We start from the raw sequence: 24,778 nt of genomic DNA, 5'->3' as shown, positions 1-24,778 counted from the left end.
TTGACAAAAGGTCAAATATACTATGTTATAAAACACTTTTTATGGAAATTTTAAAGAAATCAATAGTTTATAAGGATTTTGCATCATCTTAACAAAGTTAATGGAGATTTAACTACCTGTTGAGCATTAGAAACACACACTTACCTCCTTTGACCCATCTCCTGCTGCACAGCTGACCAAAGCATGCACCTGTTGTTCGGTCTCAGAACAAACCTGTGAAATATGAAAGATTTGTGTAATCAGATTGACAAAAGGTCAAATATACTATGCTATAAAACACTTTTTATGAAAATGTTAAAGAAATCAATAGTTTATAAGGATTTTGCATCATCTTAACAAAGTTAATGGAGATTTAACTACCTGTTGAGCATTAGAAACACACACTTACCTCCTTTGACCCATCTCCTGCTGCACAGCTGACCAAAGCATGCACCTGTTGTTCGGTCTCAGAACAAACCTGTGAAATATGAAAGATTTGTGTAATCAGATTGACAAAAGGTCAAATATACTATAAAACACTTTTTATGAAAATTTTAAAGAAATCAATAGTTTATAAGGATTTTGCATCATCTTACCAAAGTTAATGGAGATTTAACTACCTGTTGAGCATTAGAAACACACACTTACCTCCTTTGACCCATCTCCTGCTGCACAGCTGACCAAAGCATGCACCTGTTGTTCAATCTCAGAACAAACCTGTGAAATATGAAAGATTTGTGTAATCAGATTGACAAAAGGTCAAATATACTATGTTATAAAACACTTTTTATGGAAATTTTAAAGAAATCAATAGTTTATAAGGATTTTGCATCATCTTAACAAAGTTAATGGAGATTTAACTACCTGTTGAGCATTAGAAACACACACTTACCTCCTTTGACCCATCTCCTGCTGCACAGCTGACCAAAGCATGCACCTGTTGTTCAATCTCAGAACAAACCTGTGAAATATGAAAGATTTGTGTAATCAGATTGACAAAAGGTCAACTATACTATGTTATAAAACACTTTTTATGAAAATTTTAAAGAAATCAATAGTTTATAAGGATTTTGCATCATCTTACCAAAGTTAATGGAGATTTAACTACCTGTTGAGCATTATAAACACACACTTACCTCCTTTGACCCATCTCCTGCTGCACAGCTGACCAAAGCATGCACCTGTTTTTCAATCTCAGAACAAACCTGTGAAATATGAAAGATTTGTGTAATCAGATTGACAAAAGGTCAAATATACTATGTTATAAAACACTTTTTATGGAAATTTTAAAGAAATCAATAGTTTATAAGGATTTTGCATCATCTTACCAAAGTTAATGGAGATTTAACTACCTGTTGAGCATTAGAAACACACACTTACCTCCTTTGACCCGTCTCCTGCTGCACAGCTGACCAAAGCATGCACCTGTTGTTTGGTCTCAGAACAAACCTGTGAAATATGAAAGATCTGTGTAATCAGATTGACAAAAGGTCAACTATATTATGTTATAAAACACTTTTTATGGAAATTTTAAAGAAATCAATTCGTACAACCTCAGAACAAACCTGTGTGGGTTCAAAATCAAATACTAACACTTCTCCACATGTAACTGTAAACTGTGTCTTTAAATTAAAGTAAAAGGATTATTTCAATCTGTTAATACCTTTCTTCTCCATGGCCAGTCAGAATCTCCATAGTTATACGTTATCTCTTCCCCAGGACTTATGTCCTTTACTGCAAATAAGCACAGATGGGGCTTTCCGTCCACTCTGATTGTTTTCATTTTGCTGTTGGGGGTCACATGATCATCATTGACGATTCTCCCTAAAGAAGCATCTTCTCTGGCAGCATCAACCCTGAAACAGCAAGAACATAGTGCTATCTCCACGGTGTAATATTGACTGAATCATACAATAGGAAAGTTTCACAGAATAATAATAATAATAATAAAAAGTTAATTCTAGTTTACCACTGCTGCATCAGGAAATGCAAAGTTTATACATACCACAACTGTTTTCCATCACAACGAAATTCAAATAAAAAAACTTCAAGTGCAGCATGGTATACTCTGTGCCTTCTTTCATATTCTTTTTTAGATATTATTTCCCCTCGATATTCAATGAGGAAATCTCCCTTTTGAAAGTGGCGACAGCTGAACACTCCTCGACCTAACCAAGAGCAGATCAGTCAGGGTAGAAGTTAAAACAATACTTAAAACATAGACAATTGTGTTACTCACCTTTAAATGAATTTATGTATTTTATTTCAAATCCATCCTTATCTTTGAGCATGGAAGAAAAATATGCAGCTTCATCCTTTGGTTTTAGTTTGGCCCTCCGGGACCTTGTTCCTGCCATTTCCTGCAAAAGCCAGATGATGTATTTGGTCACTTGATGAAATTATAATAATTATATGTTTTTTTTTAGACATCACTGACCTAATCAACAATGAGTTTATACTTTTATTTGCTGTAGAGGGCTTAAATATAAACAATAGGGATCATTATGTACTACTTGCAGGTCAGTAAACAGCACCAGTGAAACAGGAAAGCATCTTAGACCTTACAAATGTGTTTAGTATTTTTAACAATCTGAAACATGCTGCTTTTCTCCTTCTCAACTACACTGTGACTGTCACTAAAGAGAAACATTATGATTATGGCTATCAGACTTTTACAGGTCCTTCTCAAAAAATTAGCATATTGTGATAAAGTTCATTATTTTCCATAATGTAATGATAAAAATTAAACTTTCATATATTTTAGATTCATTGCACACCAACTGAAATATTTCAGGTCTTTTATTGTTTTAATACTGATGATTTTGGCATACAGCTCATGAAAACCAAAATTCCTATCTCAAAAAATTTGCATTTCATGAAAAGGTTCTCTAAACGAGCTATTAACCTAATCATCTGAATCAACTAATTAACTCTAAACACCTGCAAAATATTCCTGAGGCATTTAAAAACTCCCAGCCTGGTTCATTACTCAAAACCGCAATCATGGGTAAGACTGCCGACCTGACTGCTCTCCAGAAGGCCATCATTGACACCCTCAAGCAAGAGGGTAAGACACAGAAAGAAATTTCTGAACGAATAGGCTGTTCCCAGAGTGCTGTATCAAGGCACCTCAGTGGGAAGTCTGTGGGAAGGAAAAAGTGTGGCAAAAAACGCTGCACAACGAGAAGAGGTGACCGGACCCTGAGGAAGATTGTGGAGAAGGACCGATTCCAGACCTTGGGGGACCTGCGGAAGCAGTGAACTGAGTCTGGAGTAGAAACATCCAGAGCCACCGTGCACAGGCGTGTGCAGGAACTGGGCTACAGGTGCCGCATTCCCCAGGTCAAGCCACTTTTGAACCAGAAACAGCGGCAGAAGCGCCTGACCTGGGCTACAGAGAAGCAGCACTGGACTGTTGCTCAAATTTTGCATGTCATTCGGAAATCAAGGTGCCAGAGTCTGGAGGAAGACTGGGGAGAAGCAAATGCCAAAATGCCTGAAGTCCAGTGTCAAGTACCCACAGTCAGTGATCATCAGCTAGCTATCAGGAGATTTTGGAGCACTTCATGCTTCCATCTGCTGAAAAGCTTTATGGAGATGAAGATTTCATTTTTCGGCACGACCTGGCACCTGCTCACAGTGCCAAAACCACTGGTAAATGGTTTACTGACCATGGTATTACTGTGCTCAATTGGCCTGCCAACTCTCCTGACCTGAACCCCATAGAGAATCTGTGGGATATTGTGAAGAGAAAGTTGAGAGACGCAAGACCCAACACTCTGGATGAGCTTAAGGCCGCTATCGAAGCATCCTGGGCCTCCATAACACCTCAGCAGTGCCACAGGCTGATTGCCTCTGTGCCATGCCGCATTGAAGCTGTCATTTCTGCAAAAGGTTTCCCGACCAAGTATTGAGTGCATAACTGAACATAATTATTTGAAGGTTGACTTTTTTTTTATTAAAAACACTTTTCTTTTATTGGTCGGATGAAATATGCTAATTTTTTGAGATAGGAATTTTGGGTTTTCATGAGCTGTATGCCAAAATCATCAGTATTAAAACAATAAAAGACCTGAAATATTTCAGTTGGTGTGCAATAAATCTAAAATATATGAAAGTGTAATTTTTATCATTACATTATGGAAAATAATGAACTTTATCACAATATGCTAATTTTTTTGAGAATGACCTGTATACAGTATATGAAACCTCTACAGACACCTACAGCAAGGTTAAAACTAACAGCAGGTCTGATAAAACAACACCGATTACCCTTACTGTACTATTACAGGAATAACCTTCACAAAGAACTGTAAACAATAGAGCTCCGGACGCCACGTGACCTATTCTGTTTACCCCGCCATTTTGGCAGTAAAGAGGCCGTACGAGACGAGCGTGAACGAATGACGGCAGCATGAGTTTTAAGGCAACAGAGTTCACTGCGCACTTTAATTAAAAAGATATAGACCTGTACATTAGCCTGGGTTTCCCCATACTGCCTTTGCGTAGCGCGATTTTATTCTCGCTGAAAGGCAGTCTGGAAACCATGGACCTGATTTTCGCCTCGTTTAGGGAACCAATCACAGAACGGGGAGGGAGCAGCAAGACGATGACGACACAACTAAGCAGTTTGTTTATGGATTCAACATGGCAGCAGACGCGAAGCTACCTTTTGATGCAGCCTTAGATATTGTTCTAAGTAGTTTAGAACGCAAGTTTATTTCGAAAAAAGAGCAGCTTTTGGCGTCAGCTTTTGGCGTCTCTACATACGTCATCTGGTATAATGGAAACGATTGGCTATGAGCTACGTACAGGTGCATTTGATAGACATTCTAAGCACCCAATAAACGGCGCCGGGCATTCGTAAACCACGCCTCAAATACGAGAAAATGCGCATGTGGTTCCCAGACCCAAGTCTCAACGAGAATTGGGTCTGGCGTTAGCCAGGCTACCTGTACATAGCAAAACTTAATAGATTAAACATAACAGATCCCTATAATGCCCCCGGGGTGCTTTTCATGTGTATTAATAAAGGAACTTATAGCTTTCCTGAACTGCAGTATCCTGATATAACGTTATATAACTAACGTTACTTCATTAACTTTTCCTCGGCCTATTCCGTAGACTCTTTAAAGGCCTACAAAAGCCTGTTTTTTTTTTATGTTTATGGACAGTGTGTGAAAATGTGAGTTTATGTCCAATCATAAACCGGTGGGATAATGTATCTGATATATATATATATATATATATATATATATATATATATATATGTATATATATAAACATAAACTGATATTAGTTTACACATTATCCCACCGGTCACAATTGTGACTGAACATAAAAAAAAAATTTTCACACACTTTCCATAAGCATTTAAAATGCTTTTAAATGCTTTCCTCCACCTGTTCTGGAATCCAGGCGCACAGCAGCTGTCCACCATGTTGAAATAGTAATTGTTTTGAATTAGTATTCGACCCGACCGCTATCGATAACGCAAAAGCCGCTCTGGTGCTCTCCTGGTTGACTGCCAAAATGGCGGAGTTTAGATTGCATGACGTCAGCCCCCGGAGCTCTATTAAAAGGATCTGATCAGACACACAAATAGTTTACAACTAAACAGCTGTGTGCCCTGAAAAACCTCAAGTTCACCATTCCCATATGAAAAATACTGTAGTAGACTTCTGTACTATAGTAAACTAGAGTAATAATCCTAGATACAATAGGTTTTTTTAAACTTACCATAGTAAAAATTAAAGAATACTATGGTTTATCAATTCACTAATATTACAGGATACTGAAGTGCATTAACAAAGTGTAGTAATCACTATTATACTAACATACTGCAGTAAACTCCAATTTACTACATCAAACACTACAATATTTGTCCATTAGGCCTTTCATAGATTAACCCCATTATCACAACACTGAACTGCCCAGATAGCAAAATAAATATGATCTCAATCTGGCATCATGAGTTATTTAACCATTAGCCATTAACTTTTAAACCCAAAACATACATAATACAAGCGGTTTAGTTATTGCTTGTTTATTTGTCAGACTAACGTTAGTAAGTCAATAGTTAATTCCTTATATATCCTTATATTCCTTATATTTTGTGAGGAAACGCTAGATAAAAGCTTACAAACGTGACCAAAGCTAGTCTGTTTTATAACGTTAACTAATATAATATACTGTTTTATTGTTTATTGAGTTTTATCATCAATCTTACCTTAAGTGTCTTCAGGGTGACTTGCTGATTATCTCAGCCGGAAGAGACGCGGTCGGAGGTGGGGGAGGGGAGGAAAATGATTCCAATGATATTGCTTCTCTGTGTTTTTATTTTTATAGTTGTGGTGTGGACTTTGTTATTCCTTTATATTTAGATCTATTTTACAAACATATCTTTATCGTTATTGTCCTTTGTGTGAATGGCTAAAACACAGTGGTTAGACAAAACCCGAATTTACAAGGACTTCTCACCTTTCAGCCAATCAAAACCCGCGATTCCATTCACAAGTGTGAATATTAATGAGGAGGTGCAGTACCAAGACCCACCTGCAGGAGCGCAGTTCCGATACACACTCTTAACACAAAGTCCGATGATTGTGAACTATAGGGATGTTCGCCGTGACGTCACGACGCGCTCTGGTTGGCAGAAGAAAAGTAATGACCGCTTAAAGCGCAGCGCAAACACAGAAGAAAAATGGTTGTATCGTGCTTTGTGATCGGCTGTGTTAACAGGTTCGATAAGAGTAATAACCCCAAGAGCTTCTACCGTGTACCTAAACAGCCTGAATCAAGAAAGAAAGCTTTGAATTTCTGCAATTAGGCGTCTATACCCAGCGGAAAACAATGGGAGCCAGCGGACCACGATCGCGCCTGCTACCTACATTTTGCGTTTAAAATGAAAACTAATTTTGTAAATAAATGTTACTAGTAGGTTCTATCGCATTGATGGGTTAATTAATGAATGAATAACTGTACAAAATACCGCGGAAGACGTGTCAAAGTGTTTGTTTACATAACTTTTTGTGCATGCTGTGACTGAGCAATGGAAGTATAATAACACTGACATACCCTTATAAATTAAGGGCAAATTATTGTATTTTCATTCATACATTTTACTTATATGTTAACCAATGTTATATATCAGAGGTAAGATAATTTTGATTCAAAATATAGCCCATGGATAAATTACACCTGTATTTTTACTCTAGTTGTAACATATTTACCAGTTATCCTTAGTTACAACAAGTAATATTCGTAATTATTACTTAATTTATAGGCATCTAAAGATTTGTACGCCTTCATCGACTCTCTGGTAAACATAGATGGCGTGTCGATGAGATACAGATAGATGTCGCCGAATGTCAAATCTGGCCATGTGTCCGGGCTTTTGCTCCAATTCTCACTCAGGTGATATTGATCAGGCAGAGAACATGAACCCTGGTTATATAAAAGCTTAACCTTATATCTCTTTTTTGGTTCTTCGGACAAATAATTAGCATATGCTGACAAAACACAGGTAGACTGCTGCGAGTCTGCGACATGTTTTGGTTCTTTCTGCCAACCAGTTCGCGACCACGCCCATATCGTGACGTCACATTTGACTCCGGCGAACATCCCTATAAGGACTTTTGGAGAAAATTTGAATTTGAGCTCCTCCCACATGTAGAAGCACTTCTACGTTGTCTGAATTATGAGGACACTGACACTGTCCTCATAATCCAAAATGTCCTCGTAGTGTGGCGTGTATTCATATAAAATGTCCTCGTAAATCACAAAAACCCACACACACACACACACACACACACACACACACACACACACACGCACACGGCAAGCAAAAAAAAAAAAAAAAAAAAAAAAAACTGTGTAGGCTACATCTAAAAATTCTTACATTGTAACTAAATAGAAAAAAGTAGAAAAAACTCAAAATGTAGTGAATTTTTGCTTTAAAACTTTTTCTTACCCCATTGGCATATCATTTTGAGAAACAAGAAAAATATCTTAAGGCATTTCACTCATCTAGTAAATGCTTCTTGATTTAAGAAAAAAAAAATTAAAGATATTTTGACAGGAAACAAGACAAAAATACTAAGCAAAGCATGTTTTCAAATAAAACTCTGTACTAACCATTTAGAGTTGAGTTGAGTAAGTCTGTCTTCTGTCTGTCAGGAAGGATAAAGGACATAAAAAGCAAATAAATATAAAATAATTCAAATTCTAAAAATAAGCCCTGATATTTCCAAAGATCTGCGGTCGGTCCTGGCCAAAGTCCTCACAGCAAAGTTGGTGCTTAATTTCTTGACATTCAGTATACATTTCCAAACACACTTTTCGCTTACAAACACCTTGTTTATATTTATGTGTTTATATTTAAATGCACAAGATGATATGAAAGTTTATAGAGGTTTCATGATAGTATTAATCTAAACTACACGTGTTTTTTCTTCTTTTTTACACGTTTTTCCTTCTTTTTTTCAAATAACGTCACTCACACATACAAAAAATGTAATGAGGCAATGACTGACCTTTTTTTTAATGTTCCAATCAACCACCTGTGCACGCGCACACAAATACACACATGCTGCGCACTTGCATGTAAACATTATAGCTATTTGATTTGATTTATTTATTAATTTTGAACATGTAAAAGAAACAATAATAATAGTAATGCAATGAAAAAGAATTAATTTTTATTTTATTTTGACTATGATTATTTGTTTGCTCTTACCCGTTTATTCTTACCTAAAACTTACTCTTTTTTTTAGTTATTGTTATGTTTATTCTTACCTGTTTGGTACCTGTTAGTTTGAGTAACTGAAATTTTATGTTTTTTGTTTGAAATAAATGATAAATTATGTACTACTTTGCCTATTCCTTATAGCATGGTCATATTTGCATATTTTGGCATCTTTTTACAGTCTCACCTAACACAGATATATATATATATATATATATATATATATATATATATATATATATATATATATATATATATTTTTACAATTTTAACTTGTGATAAAGTAAAAAAAAAATTAAGAGGTTAAATTCATTATAACAGTGGTTAATAGAGTTCAGCCTATATGCAGCCATTGAGTACTACAGCCATCTAGTGGCTATAGGCCCTATGCACCGCTGCACTACTTCCTGAACTTGTGCAGGCATCTTTGTTTCCTGTCTGCCAGGATTGGCCAAACTGATTAATCCAGGTGTGTCTGATTATTGTTGTTGGTCAGACACACCTGGATTAATCAGTTTGGCCAATCCTGGCAGACAGGAAACAAAGATGCCTGCACAAGTTCAGGAAGTAGTGCAGCGGTGCATAGGGCCTATTGATATTATGGCTTTTTTGTTAATTTTATACCAACATAAGACACCAGATATCACCAGTCACCACATTTTTAGGTTTTGGCAATCTGAACTTACTGGAATGATTTTTTTTTTTTTTTTTTTTTACTGAAGTTAAAGAAATATTAAATATATCATAAAAATAAGCATAATTTACATAGAAAATATGGTACTTTTAGAGGTAAATAAATTAAAAATTACCCCAACAATAAATAAAAACACCATAAATTGATAGATTTTATTTTATCGAAGACAGTGACATGACATTTATTTAAAAAATGCTCCACAGGTGCATATAACAATTATGTATAATTTTAACTGTTTCAGTATGTCATAAATCTCAGGATTACAATCAGTGTTGCCAGATTGGGCGGCAAATTCAATTTTGAATTTGATTGTGCGGGTAAAAAAAGGGTTTGGGCGGGTGGACAAAATTTGGGCTGGTTTGGGGTCAGTTCGGCGGTTTTCAAACATCTACATTTTAAAGTCTAATTGGTTAAAAAACTAAACTAAAGTGTGCATGTAGTCCATAAAATCAGTCATCATGACATTACTAAACACACACGCCCATGCAGCAGAGTCAGCTGGCGGTTGTGTTGACGTCACCGACGAGCACGCACTTTTAGCCAATCAGCGAGCGATCAGCAGGAAGACGCGATTTAGCGCGGTAGCTGTATATTCAAGTGATCTCTAATGCTAAATTGACATACAGTAAAGAGTGAGATAGTGAGCAACTCAAACGTACACATGTGGTGGGAGATGACTCCATGGTGAATATAACTGATGAGGAGAGCACAGTTGAATGACTTGAATTAAAATTGAATATGGGACGACTCCTTTCCATGGTCAAGTGCACACTAGCCTAACCAGACATCTGCAACTTTTACACCACCCAGACCGCATGCACTCTACTCGACCCTGACAGCTGCTGAAAAAGGTTTGAATCAACGATGAATTCGTTTGACTGCTAAATAGAGCATTATGTTCCACAATGTGTTTTTCCGAGGGTTAAAGTCATCGGTTAATTTCTTGATTGCCGTTTTGACAGTGTCCACCTGGACATTTAAAGTCATATTTGCTAATTCTGCTTAATTATTGCCCTGTTTTGATTTATTTTATCATTGTTATATTGTTTTAAGGAGATACACATTGTGCTTATCAACCTTGAATGACATGGCAATAAAATGATATCATTATTTTGGTAGTAAAATGTTGGGCGTTTTTTTCTTGAAGTGGGCAGGTTTTGGTGAGCTTTTGAGCTGGAAATCACCGTCTCAATCTGGCAATGTAACTACAATATTAACCCTCATGTAACTACACAAACATAAAGAGTGAATCGCCCTTAACATCATTTATAAAATAAATATGATGTGCACTTGTCAGCATGGGATCTATTTTCTACATATTTAGGCCAAAGACAAAAATGCTAAAAACTCGATGACAAAAAATAACCACACAGTAAAGTAAAATATCATTATACACATGAACTGGAGTGAAGATATAGATATTGAAGCAATAATTACAATGAATATTAATTAAGATTATCAGGAGCCAAATGACACCCTACAGTTTCAATGCAGTGGGAAGAGGCAGAGACAAGGGCCTTTCACACAGGACGCGGAATGCGTGGCGCCGGCCGATGGGTTCAGCGTTGCCATTCAGATACAACACGATTTGCACTGCGCTATGACAGCAAAGTAGGCGGAGTTTTCAAAACTTTTAGCGGAGTTCTATACGTCTGTTGTTCCTCCTTTCAGTCAGCAGCAAACGATGTATCTGTCCTGTGCTAAGAAGCGAGCGATAGCACTGGTTCTGCTAATGAGAAGAAGAAAGAGAGCAGCAAGGAAGAAGAGGTTGTGGGTGCATGAAACCCTCAGGTCCAGAGAACAGTTTGGGGAATTCAGGCTTTTCCAGCTTTAACCAGCTTTGGGAATTTCCGCAACGACCAGTTCCAGGTGTACTTTCCGCTCAGTGTGGAACAGTTCGACGGTGTGCTGGGCAGAGTCGGAATCTCAAGGATCCATACAAGCTACAGAGAGCCAATTTCTTCAACGAAGCGTCTGGCAATTTGTCTGAGCTGGTTGATTTATATTGAAATAAAATTCATTCATTACATTAGTTTCTTAATTGGAGGTGGTTAAACGTTTTGCTGTTTTAATTGTACTGATAGTTATATTTTAATGAACATTATAATGTCATTAATTTCAGATACCTGGCAACTGGTGACTCCTACACCACCATTGCCTCTAGTTACAGAGTGGGCATCTCCACTGTGGCAGGCATTGTGCCAGAGGTGTCCAAGGCCATTTGGGATAGCCTAGTGGATTACGTTCTGCCTGTATCAAAGACTGCTGATTGGCAGGAGATCGCCTTTGGCTTCAAGGAGAGGTGGAACTTCCCCAACTGTGTGAGTGCAATGGATGGGAAGCATGTGGTAATCCAGGCACCACATAATTCAGGCTCCCAGGATTTTAAAGGTGGGGTATGTGATTCTCTTTTTTGTCAATTTTTTCAAAATCACTTGAAATCCTATTTCTAACCCACTTACAGCCACTGAGTTAGAAGCACTGAAATGAAAATTAAGCAATTTAATCATCTGTGGAACGGGCAGGACTCAAAAAACACCAGCCAATCATTTCCAAGACCACCTAGAATCATTGGACAGTAAGTGTGTCAATCAAACGGTCGTACCACACACCCCTTCCCCTCACGCGTGACCCCTTCGTGCGCATACTCAAAGCTCATCCGATTTATATATAATTTATTTATATTTTATTTAGAATTGTTAATTCTTTACATTAACCCAAATCTATAAATGATCATAAGATGTTTTTGTAATATTATTTATTTTTTAGCGAGGATTTCAAGGACATTGAGGAATCTTTCATCCCTTTCTTTGATTTATTTTTCTCTCCTTTCCTCTTTCTCGCTTGCCTCCCGGTGCCATCTCTCTTCTCTTTCTTGTCTTTCCTCTCTCTCTTGTCTCTCCCGTTCTCTTCTGTCCTTCTCCTCCATTTCTCTCCATAGTCTCTCCTCCCTCTCAACCAGAAAGGCCAGTGTGTCCATGTTACTTTCCTCTTCTAAAAAGTGTAAAAACACCTGAGCCTTGTGACTCTTTTGTTGTGCAAGGAAATCTTCAATTTCATTTCTTATCTTCCAAAAGCGAGCCAGCACTTTTCCTTTACTCAACCATCTGATATTGGAGTGCAAGAGCAGGTCGTTGGCAGGAGAATCTACTTCTGCTAAGAACTCCCTGAGCAGACGATGCTGGTGAGCTGATGAAGCCCTGAGAAAGTTAACTAGTTTGGTGATGGTGTTCATAACTTCTGCGTGGTGCTCTGAAAGTGTGGAGCAGAGAACAGACATGTGAATAATGCAGTGATATGACAAGAGCTCTAAGTTGTCCTCTTTCAGTCGACTGACTGCACCCTTTTCTCTTCCCATCATAGACGGTGCCCTGTCAGTGGTGATGGAGACAACATTTTTTACATCGATTCTCCTCTGTGTCAGCATTTCCTTTATGGCCAAATATATGTCCTCTCCCCTGGTATGCGTTTTTAAAGCTGTGACGCCTAAAATGTCCTCTACAAATGTTTTAGTCTCCTCATGATAGAATTGGACATACACCAAGAGCTGAGCGTTGTCACTCACGTCAGTTGATTCATCAGCAGTTAACGCAATGCACGGGGCGCTTTGGATGGCGCTGTCAAGCTGGGAATGCACATCTTCCGACAGTAGCTCAGCTCTTCTTGTTGTTGTTGTGGATGATAAAGGAATCTGACGAACCTTTTGTTTTAGCTGCTGTCCTTCTTTACCCTCAAACAGCGTGTCTGCCAACGCCTCCATACATTCTTTCTGGTTGACATCACAGGGCATTTAAATGACCTCAATCTGAAGCTTCAAGGGAAAGACAATTCTGTGTGTGACTTGGTGGCTGCAGTCCAGTCTTTTCAGAGGAAACTGGACATTCTGAAAATGGATCTTGAGCAGGACTGTACACATTTTCCTTCAATGAAGGAGATACAGGAGAGCAATGTCACTGCTCATTCTGACTTTATCCAAAAGTTGATTGAAAACTTTAAGGCTCGCTTTGATGGCTTTACATTGGGAGATCAGCTGATGCTCTTTGTTAGGAGTCCATTTTTGGTTAAGAATGTTATTTCTTTCTCAAAGGAGGCAGTACATACGTACAAATGGGCTAATGCACAGGCCCTTCAAATGGAGATATTAGATTTACAGGCTGATGTAGTGTTAAGAGAGCAATGTGAATCCTCTGACCCGGTCACATTTTGGCTGCAGACTGTGCCAAAGGCAAAGTTTCCTGTACTTAACAAAGTGGCAGTGTAAACATTAACAATGTGTGGCTCTATCTATAGCTGTGAGTCAGCCTTCTCTACGCTAAACATCATTAAGAATAAGTACCACTCACAACTGACCAATGACCATGTGCATGCATGTCTGAGAATTGCTTTGACTCCATTCCAACCCAGATTTAAGAGATTGGCTGCCAGTGCCAATGCAAATTTCTCACACTGAGCTAAGTTTACAAACTTGCTTGTTTACAAAAATGTTTACTTTATTTTTTGTTGCACTAATAGAAGTATTAAAAAAAATAATTATATAATGCATTATGAGGTGCATTATTTGTTCCCTTTTTGCTCTTTTGAAATACAATGTTTGCAAGTTTATGTGCAATAGCAGCTGTTCACAACACTGAATGTATTTTTCTTTGAGTATTTTTATGAAGGTAAATCATTTGCACCTAATATATTCAGATTGTGACTTTCAGCATTTATTTTGATGCTTCCTGTTGCTGTTATTGATGTTGAAAGGTTTGACATTTTAATATTTGCACTAAAATGAAATAACGTACTTGAATGAATTTCAACAAAATCAGTTGAATACATTTAAAGATAAAGAGTTGTATCCTTTTATTGTCCTTTTATCGTCAAAGGTTTTATTGTCAATTTATTGACATTGTTACAATTTAATAAAAGGAAAGAAAACTGAATTATTGCCGGGTGTTTTTGTATGTCCGGACCCTCGTTTACTGGGCTGATTGGGTTAGAGGACCTCTTGTCAATTTAGTTGGGGACCCCTGCCCTATACCCTCTCCCCTAATCCCACCCTAACCCCAAATACCAACACCAAATTACCTAAAAAACACCAAAAGTGCAAAGATTTTACACAAACAAAAAGACACAACAACAAAAAAGAATAAGTAGTTTTGGTGATTTAAATGTAATGTATTGATTAGCTTTCAAAGTACAGCACCCTTCTCACAATCCCATCAACCAGACTGAGCCAACAAGGACTCGTTAAAGCCCGTGTTGCAGGTTAAACACCACTGTCGATTAATGGGTACATAAAGCAGTCAAGATATGTATATAAAGTTAGAAATGTCTCCAAAATGGTGTTAAAGTCCAGTTTTTGTAGTTTTTGGTTAGTAACGGTTATTTTTCACGCAATTCGGCGATGACGTCACATGAGGTAGACGTGGTGGAAGGTAGCCTCAGCCTTTCTCAGCTACTAGAACTAGCTCTAGCACTGACTATGGCGTCTAACTGGGATGAGGAAGAGGTGGCAAGACCCACAGTTAACATTTATGATGGCCCACAGCCATATAATTTCGAACCGTTGAGACGTGAGAGGGCGAATGAGGAAATACAGAGAGCCGATGGCCGTCAAAGACAAATAAATGCATGGTCAGAGGAGAATGACTGGAGAGTTGGTGGAGTGTCCTGGTGAGATGCTACCATTTAGAAACGCAGCAATGACCGCTGGAGCTAGTAGTCTATGAACAGCAGTGCATACAATAACTTTTTTTTTTTACTGTCAGTGAATAGCATCGAGTGAAAGTCAACGCTTTCTTTATATCTAGTGACAGTGATTATGTCGTTGGCTCAGATACGTACCCTAAACTTAGTCAGACGATCTATAAATAGAAGGCATATAATGCTAGCTATGGGCTAGCTTGACAGTCCCACCTGTGAACCCCTAGTGTTTATTTCTAAGCTTTTACCTCTTTCTCCGGTGAAAATGTTGTTTGCAAACATAGCCGACGCAGAGTAGGCTGGTCATGTCTTCAGTGTGATTATTGTTGATAGGGCCAACTAGTTTTCCTCGTGATTGATTGTCATTGACACCGTCAAGCTTACTGGGAGAGGGAGTGAGTAGTAAGCGTCTGTGTCGCTGTGTTTAACAGGTGTCTGTGTGGGCGGTGTCGTCCCATGGAAACTGTGGTGGAGAGCTTGTGTTGTAGGGAGGTGAGCGCGTTTTGGTCGCTGGTCGAGGACCTCACCCCACGGCCAGCAGATGTAACGTGCCTAACGCAGCATCCTGGATTTGAGGCATGCTGCCTTAATCCGTTTGTGCTACACATAGCATACTCACACTTCAGGCAGGATCATGGTCCCCTTCAAGCCAGCACGCACGAGTATGTTCATGGTTTATGTTTACTTTACCAATCTTTTTACACTGAGTCCTAAACAATAAACATCCATAAGAGACAGGCTTAAAATGACGTTTCCAACCTACTTACAGAGTTTTAAACTTGAGAATCTTTCCTACTTATCCCTAGGCAATACCGGTACACTGCGTACAGGCAGGCTATACGCTGGGCTTATGGAGTTTTAGGCAGGAGTATAAGGAAGCCTCTACCCTCTTGTGTGGTTTCAACCATCAGACAACAATATCAAAGTGGTGACCAGACCTATCAGGGCTTTCAATGGCCTCGTTTGGATGACAATGATTAAAAATAATTGCTTATTCTGTTGTAATTGCCCTTAAAATGTTATAAAGTACACAGAACACATAAATTTTGATAAGAAAAAACAGTTTATTGGCATTGCTTGTAATGGTTACTGAACATTTACTGAACAAGGACAAAGATTAATGAACAAAGACACAGGTTGGAAGTAAACAAATCTATATAAAAAAATGGTTAGGCACAAAACATACAAGGAACCCTGATGAAGGGCTAAACCTGAAACGTTTGCACATTGTTTCTTTTGCCTGCAATAGTGTGGTCTTACCTGAGGGTCAACAGACAGACAGAGGAGCAGACATGCAGCATGCAGGACCCCTTGAATGGGGTACAGCGACAATTATTGCCACTTACAAAGACGGAAAAAAGTAATGATTTTGTGCAAAGTAAAACCAAAGCAACAGCACACAAAGAAAAAACAAAACATGCAGCATGCAGGAAACCACCACCAAATGATATGGCAGGGACAGAAGGAAAGAAGATAACTAACAACTAAAATAAATACTTACAACTAAATCATTGGACTTGTCTGTGGAAAAGAAAAGAAAAGTGAAATTAGGTTCTCTTGTAGCGTGACTGCCAGGCTAGGTAGAGGCTGACGGCCTCCTCCTTAGGAACCTGTTCGAAGGATTTGGTGATGGGGGCGGGTGCATCGGAGGACAAATTGGCGCTAACCTCTCGAAGAGCTGCAGGTGAATTGGTGTAGCTTTCCCGAAGGGCCTTCATTAATGATGTTGAATAACCTGCAGACATAATAATAATAATAATAATACTGTATAAATATCATTGCCACTGATCACAGATGTCTCGTGCACCATCTCAAAATATGATAGAACTGCATGACACTGCTAACCGTATGAGGCTGCCTCTTTGATGGGACGCACCACATGGGCACCTTTTCTGAAGCGCGGATACCGCACGCAGTACTTCTCCGTCCCATCACTTCTCTGTGCTGTCTCGCGGTTGGCATTGTGATTGTAATGCAGCGCCTCTAAGAGAAGCCTACAAAATAACACATTTGAGAAATTTTTTGACACTTGGTGTATGTATGACAAAATACTACAATAGGCATGATAATAGGTACTATTATTACTATAAAAGGCATGATAATTGGCAGTATTATTCCATTGGATAGCACTGACCTGCTATACATCCCAAGGTATGAAAACCCTGTGTGCTTGGGCGCGAAGTGCAAGATGAGGGAGTGGTAAGCCTCAAGGGAGAAGGTCTGGTGCTGTGGAGACAGCTGTCGAACATCTTTCAGTAAGGCAGTCCTCATGATTATGTTCTCCAACTTTACTGCTGCCAATGAGCCTGCAAAGACATAGGCAGGGAGGCAGACAGACACACAGATGGAAAACGTACAAATAGACAAGAAGATAGATAGACAGACAAAATTTATTTTTTTAATGGAAACACATGAAATTGTCCTGCATATGAGTTATAGCAAACATAAACAGTAAACAGAATGTTATGAGATTGCCATGGAATGAAAAAATAATTTAATCACAAAGGTCACATGACAAAGCATCCAGACAATCACTCAGACAGCAAATACAACAAAAACTGTACTGTACTGTACTGTACCTGGGTCCAGCCACTCTTTGTTGCGCTGATCCCCGTCTAGAAGGCCATGGGCACAACTGGAGAAGGCAGGGGTGTCATGGTCATGGATGTCCTGGATGTGGTTGACTAAACTTCTCCATTTGGCCTCCATGACCGCTGGGTTGCCGTCTGGGGTTGAGGCTGCAGTCCAACTGTAGTTGGTCACACTCTTTTGAAGCTGCATCCAATCCCTTCCCCAGACCTTTCTTAGAACAAATGGTATTAATTGATATGCACTAACAAAAACTGCTTCAAGGTTCCAACAATGGATACATACTTTTGGCAATGTGCCACACATCAAAATAAAGCCGTGTCCCTTCAGGGCTCAGCTCCTCTCTCACCCATTTGGCAACCTAAGGAGAAATAAACAAACTTTTGTGGATGATTGACCTGTGTGGCCCTCAGTGCATCAGCAAACCACAAACATCCTATACTGCATTTTTATTGTAAATACCTGGCGATGACGGTCCGTGATCAGCGTTGCCAAATGCAGGTCCAACACTGCGCTTGAGCCGGTTGGGGTATCAATATTTGTGTATATACTATCAATATCGGATGTCTGGTGGAGAGAGGATTCAGGAAATGCTCAATGTATTCTGCCGTGAAGTACATCTCGCTGTTGCTGTCCATAAAGAACCAAGAAAATGGAGCATACCTTTTGAGGTCCCACCTGGCAGGCCCATCGTGTCAGACTGCAACAGCGAGACGTACTTTGAGTATTTCCTGAATCCTCTCTCCACCAGACATCCGAGTTACCTGAAGGATACCTACACTGTTAATTATTTGACTGTAAATTTACAATAAATTGCAGGTTACCAGTTGCATGACTTTCACAGTAAGTTACAGTATTATTTACAGTAAATAATTGTGAAATGACAGCTGTATACTGTGACTTCACAGTAATTATGCTGTCGTATTACTGTGATTTAGCGGTAAGTTGCTGTAGAATTACTGTATTTAACTGTGAAATTACAGTTAGTGTCTATTGTGTTACTGTAATTTAGCAGTAGGCTGCTGTAGAATTACTGTATTTAACTGTGAATGTTTATATATTACTGTGATTTAGCATAAATGATGGACCAAACAAAACTGATAAAAACAGTGATTTAACTTTTATTTTTTTAGAAGAAAAATACAATTTAATAACAGGAATAGGACACTGGGCAACAGGAATATGACACTGGGTAACAGGAATGAACACTGGGTAACAGGAATATGACACCGGGTAACAGGAATGAACACTGGGTAACAGGAATGTGTGTCAAAAGAGAAAGGAGAAGAAAGAAAAAGACAAAAAGATGGGAAAAGATAGGGTTGCAGGAGTCTCACTCTTTCCTTTGCAGCTGGCACCTGCACAGTGCGGGTTCTGTCCACTATCTACAAAAGATAAGAAAGACAAAAAGTTGAAGTTACTCCGTGGTCGACTGGCTCCCTGTTAGTATGGTACTCGCATTGTAAAACTAATCCTAAAATGGAAATCAATCTTTGGAACACAAATTAAAATATTTTAAGAAATCCAAGAGCTTTCTGACTCCTCCATGGACAGCCATTTTATTACTTTCAAGGCCCGGAAAGGTAGTAAAGATTGTTAAAATAGTCCATGTGTCTACAGTGGTTAAACCTTAATGTTATGAAGCAACGAGAATACTTTTAATGTGCAAAAACACACAAAACAGCGCAAAAACAGCACACAAAAAGTATATCATAACATAACATTAACATTAAGGTTGAACCACTGTAGTCACACGGGACTATTTTAACGATGGTTTTACTACCTTTCTCAGACTTGAACGTGGTTATAACATTGCAGTCTATAGGCGGGATCAGAAAGCTCTCGGATTTCTTAATCCGTGTTGAACAAATTTTCTTAATTTGTGTTGAACAAAATGATTGTGTTTGGAATATCATGAGGGGGTGTAATTAATGACAGAAATTTCAATTTTGGGTGAACTAACTTTAATTTTGGGTGAACTAACTTTAGTAAACATCTTACTGCATAACTACATCTAGCTTAACACAGAGTTAGTCTGTTCTGAAGTTGGAACACAGCTTACATTAGATTGACATCCATTCGAAGTCAATGAGCTTCCTGATCAGTGTGCAGACTTGCTGGTTCATGTGACCTCTCTGCCTCTTTGTTTTTGTACCTGTCTCTGGGTTGATGCCCAAGAAGCACCTATAGACAAGGAGACAGAAGAAAAGACAGAAGAAAGCTGTTAGTTGTGATTTACCCAGGCAAAGCATTTGCACACAACAATTTACATCATATACACATACTGTTTGCAGAGGATAGAGTAAGAGCCTGTTGGCCTGTCCATCTCCCTATGGCTGTTTCCGCTTGTACTCTTCCTCCTAGAATTATTACCTGTTCACTGAAAAAATGGCTCCTAATATCTCCAGATGTCTACCTGTTTTTACTGTAGAATAGTAAAGCTAACGAAGCTCCACTAATTCTGTGATAAATACATTACATTTTTTATATATTTTTTTTGAACAATAAAAGCAAGTTGTTTTCCAGTTGTTTCTGACAAAAATTTTGTTTGTCTCTGGTCTGGTCTCCAGCACAGACACACGAGTTAAATCTGCAACACACCACTTGTTTGAGGGGGGTCATCACCATGTTCCTGAGCGGCTTACAAAACACAAAACATCCAAACATTCCGTTTAACCCACCAAATAAAAAGCAAGCCCTCAATTACAAAATGAATGTAGATATTACCTTTGGATAAATTCCAGAGTACAGGCAGCATCTTCAGCATACTTCAAATTAAAATTGTAGTAGCTGGAAAAAATAGCAGCCAGACCAGTTGTAAAGTCAAGGTGAGGTCCCATGACCACTTGACCCTCCAATGACAGCATCCATGCCCTTGGTTTCATTATGTCACCTGAAACAAAACCAGATATACTCATGACCAACTGTTCAGAAAAGGAATCTTTTTTGAGAAATTAGAGTAAAAATAGTAGTGTTGTGGCATATTCCAACCACTGTGCGTTACATTATTTTAAAAAGATAATGTCAATACATTCTAAATGCTGAACATATGGGTACAAAGTAAAAGTTGCAGGTGTACAGTATAAATCACAACACCACACCTTATCACTTAGGAGAACTCCGTTTTTTTGTAAATTGAGTGCTGTTACTACAGAGAACAACGTCAAAAATCGATGTTGCCTACACCATGTTATTGTCTTTTTAAAATTTGCACCCTGTTGACTTCAATGGGGCACGTTTTAAAGTTCACGTTTGTCGAGTTCACGCGCGTGATCATAGATAACTAAACCTATGCGTGTGAACTCGACAATCGACTACTTTGGAATTCGACCGAAAACAGGAAGTAAATACAGGTCTGTGCGCTGGCTGATATAACATCATTTTTATTCATATCTTTCACATCTACTGCAGTCAGATTCACCCGTGTTCACTCTAAAAGAATCATCTAACATGGCTGGGCACTTGTATGACACATCAAGGATGTTAAGAGGCTAAAAGCAGGTTTAAAACTGGCCCCATTGAAGTCAACAGGGTGCAAATTTTAAAAAGAGGATAACACGGTGTAGGCAACGCCGATTTTTTTCAATTGTAATGTCTCTTTCCAGAAATCATGATGACCTGGTTACTTAAAATAATCCAGACCTTATTGTGAGCAGTTTCATGTAGGAACTATCGGTTGAAAGAAAATAGTTACTACATAAAACTGCTCACAACAAATCTGTGGATGACTTGACAAAATACATTAAAAATGAGGAAGACATTAACATTACCTTGAACAATCAAGCGAGGGGTGCTTGGTAGCATCACAGTCCCTTCCACATCAGTGGCTGTGGCACAAGGCTAAAAATAGAGTAGAATAAGATTCAACTGTTAATAATCTGTACCTATAGTAGAGTCAATTTGCGAACAAATCATCCCTTGGCCCCCATTGATTTATCTTAGATTAGGCAGTACACATTTGGTAAAGTTTAGAATGTGATCATGACAATGTGACTACAGTAGTTTCTTTGGACTGATGAGCAGTTGGCACCTGTGTGAATGGTGAAGTGTAGTGTGAAGCGCTTTGTGTGGTCGGAAAACTAGAAAGACGCAATAAGTACAGTCCATTTACCATTTACAAAAAAACAATAGGCCTAATGCTAATGTTAATGTGAGAGTGAAAATATACTTACATCAACATCAAGCACAATAGCATCCTTGGGCTCTTTGAAGTACGCCATCAGAAGGAGAAGAATGCATGCAGCCTTTTCTAAAGCCTCCAGTTCAAAACCAGCCAAAACATCTTTCACACCTTGATGACAGTTGACTTCTTGGCAGAACTTAAGAATGGTGCTGAATTTGTTCTCCAGGGCCTCTCAAAACTTCACGAGGATGGAGACATCGGTCAGAAAAGTAAAGTGGGAACAAATACCTGAAGATAATGGAGTAGAAGTGCTGCTGAATCTTTGTGGTAATTATATACAGGTGCTCTTTGGATGCTTCAGGTACATTGTGCGTGTTGCATGGGTGGAATATAGCCTCAAAAACGAGTGAGTGGATTTTTACCATATTAGGCTCCTTGTTCTCACTCTCCTGCTCAAACAACAGTGGATTTTGCATTATAGGACCCCTTTAACTAATTATTATAACAAAACAAAATAAAGATATTGTGGACAATGACCTGTGTTGGTCGCGACGCATTAGTCTGTTTTAAAAAATACATACTGCCATGTAAAATAAGGGCATTTATATAGCTTTGGATTGTTTTTGAAAGAGATGTGCATTTTACATTTTTGATGATTGAGACTATACTCCACCCATGCAATGAGCCATGTGCTTCACAAGATGGAATAGGGAAAAAATACCTCTTGGTGAAAAAAGAAAAGGCCATTCCTCCTTAACAACTGCAATGGCTGGTGCAGGTACACTATTAAGATAGCGTCGCTGGATGACATAGGTCTTCTCCATCAGAGGTGCAGCTCTCTCAGCACCACTCATGCCTTCCTCTGAGTAGATCTTAAAGTCCCTGTAAAGGTAATTCTAAAAAAAAATTCTAAACACATTATACATGTTAGAAATGTATTGCTAAAATATATTACAAAGACTGTGAACTGCGAAGTACTGAATTGTGGAGTTAGACCGTTAAACAGTTTTACACCATTGCTATTTTCCGGATTTTTTGGGCGGGGCTAAAACGGGGGCTCGATGATGCACTGGAGCCCCTGAGCTACTGGACACGCCCCTACTTGATGACGCACTGGAGCCCCTGATGCTGGCCGCGGCGCTCCCTAACAATATAAATATAGCACATTCGCATCAGTTTGCCGCTCAATCGCGAGTTACTGTCAGTCAGTACTATTATTAGTTACTACAGCCTACAGTTTGCTAGTTAGCTATGCCTTCGTCACAGAAATGCGTACTACCTGGATGCGATCATGTACGAAACAGATCGGTGTCCTTATTTAAATTTCCTATAAACGATCACATCAAGAAGAGGTGGATTAATTTTGTGAAGAGCCACCTTGATGGAGAGCTGAGGATCACCACCAAAACCAGCCTCTGTAGTGATCATTTTACACGGGATAGTTTTATAAACTTTCGTCGGAGACAACTGGGATGCTCTGATAATCCGCTGTTACTGGTGAATGTGGCCGAACCGACTATCTCCCGCCTCGGCCTTCATCCTCCCGTCGCGCCGACACCTGGTGCCATCCTCGGCAGTGCGTGCCCACCAATGAGGGTAAGGTGCCTTGTGTGCTTATGTTATAATTATAAACCTAATAAGCTGCTGCTAGGAGCATCCATTCCGGCTGTAGCGGTGACAGTTGAGTGTGGCGACGGCAGCTTCCCCGCGAGTGGGCGTGGTTTCAGCGCAGCCAGCGGACACGCCCCCAGCGTTTGAGAGCAGAGACCACTGCTCATTTTTTCAAGATTTTGATAGCTTATTTTATGTTCTTGCCGGCTTTTTTTATCATTCAAATTTGGCTGGGTGGCTAATAACAAATTGTTCTGTGATATGACAAACTCAGAACACATACTTAATTTTGACTTTACAGGGACTTTAAGGAGATCACTTTTTATGCCATCTAATGATGCCTCAGTTTCACCAAATGGAACTTCTACAGGACACCACCTTACACAGCCGTACTGATCTACAGGGCCTCTTGTCATGCCTCTGCCTTCATCTGGTACCTGACTGTGCGTCGTCCTCTCTCTGCGTCGTCTCGCTAGAGTATTGTTCCTGGTTTTATATTCTACCCTAGTTTTTATTTGCTGTAGAAGAGAATGACAACCATCTCCAAGGATGTCTCCATTTTTTGCAACGTCAGCAAAACATTTCGAATGACTCCTTACAATGCTTCGAACAATGTTGTGACACATTGCTCTGTTTGGGTTAGGGTCATGATCCAACATCTGATCAACCACTGCTCTAACCATATCTTTTCTATCGCTTGGTGATGGTCTTGTTTTATTTGTTAGTGCCTTTCGAATAGCTGCTGGCATCCTATCCCAGTTGACCTCGAAGGCTACATGCCATGGTCTGCCAAGCAGCAATGATGTAGACGAAATGGTGTCTTGAGTGCATGGGGTGTTGGAAGGAGTGTTTAAGGAGCTGGGGACAAAGGTTGGAGTGACAGGAACCAGTTCCAGTTGAACTATTGCTATAAATAAGATAACAGATTATTACATGAAAGGATAGAGAAAGTGCTCCATTTGTGTTTGATCATCGCTCTGAATCCGATCTGGATGTAGTCTATGACTAATTAAATTTTCTCCGATTTTTGCTCATGTTTTTTTTTTTTTTTTATGTAACCTAGCGGGGAAATCCTCAATTCCCTAAAACTCTAATATTTCCTTTGTCCACTATTAATTTTGGACACACAGGGTCTTTGTTTTGAATCATTTACTTTATTATTCATAAATATTAAATATGACAATTAACTTTAGTATTTATTGTTATTTGTTGTATAATCGTAAATAAATAAATTACTTTGGGCAAGTAGATTTCTAACCCACTTGACCGACAGAGTAGATGCTATATTCATAATATATTTGCACTTATGTAATGCTGCCTTTCTTCAAAACAATTTTTTTTAACTTAA

The 24,778-nt window shown here is 38.9% G+C and overlaps 1 long non-coding RNA gene and 1 pseudogene across 3 annotated transcripts; both read right to left on the bottom strand.

Annotated features, from left to right (window-relative positions):
- Positions 1–869: 869 nt before the first annotated feature.
- On the bottom strand, positions 870–6,560 carry LOC307003913. 2 transcript variants are annotated; one of them, XR_013798878.1, is made up of 5 exons: positions 6,209–6,560; positions 2,219–2,339; positions 1,643–1,835; positions 1,360–1,428; positions 870–940 (listed from the first exon to the last, which is right to left on the bottom strand). It is a non-coding gene; the product is annotated as an uncharacterized lncRNA (long non-coding RNA). The 2 variants fall into 2 exon arrangements; XR_013798879.1 differs by lacking the exons at positions 2,219–2,339; positions 6,209–6,560 and having other exon boundaries at positions 1,643–2,063.
- Positions 6,561–17,248: 10,688 nt separating this feature from the next.
- On the bottom strand, positions 17,249–24,721 carry LOC307004531 (annotated as a pseudogene). Its single transcript, XR_013800696.1, has 10 exons — positions 24,667–24,721; positions 23,730–24,337; positions 22,541–22,715; positions 21,869–22,107; positions 21,467–21,536; positions 20,424–20,589; positions 19,759–19,880; positions 18,461–19,081; positions 17,687–18,263; positions 17,249–17,413 (listed from the first exon to the last, which is right to left on the bottom strand). The product of XR_013800696.1 is annotated as an uncharacterized misc_RNA (transcript).
- Positions 24,722–24,778: the final 57 nt, after the last annotated feature.

This window comes from Phoxinus phoxinus (genome assembly GCF_949152265.1).
Source record: "Phoxinus phoxinus genome assembly, chromosome: 9".
In the NCBI taxonomy this organism is placed as follows: Eukaryota; Metazoa; Chordata; class Actinopteri; order Cypriniformes; family Leuciscidae; genus Phoxinus; species Phoxinus phoxinus.
The sequence above is the reverse complement of the archived record's forward strand: the minus strand, read 5'-3'. Positions and strand labels throughout refer to the sequence as shown.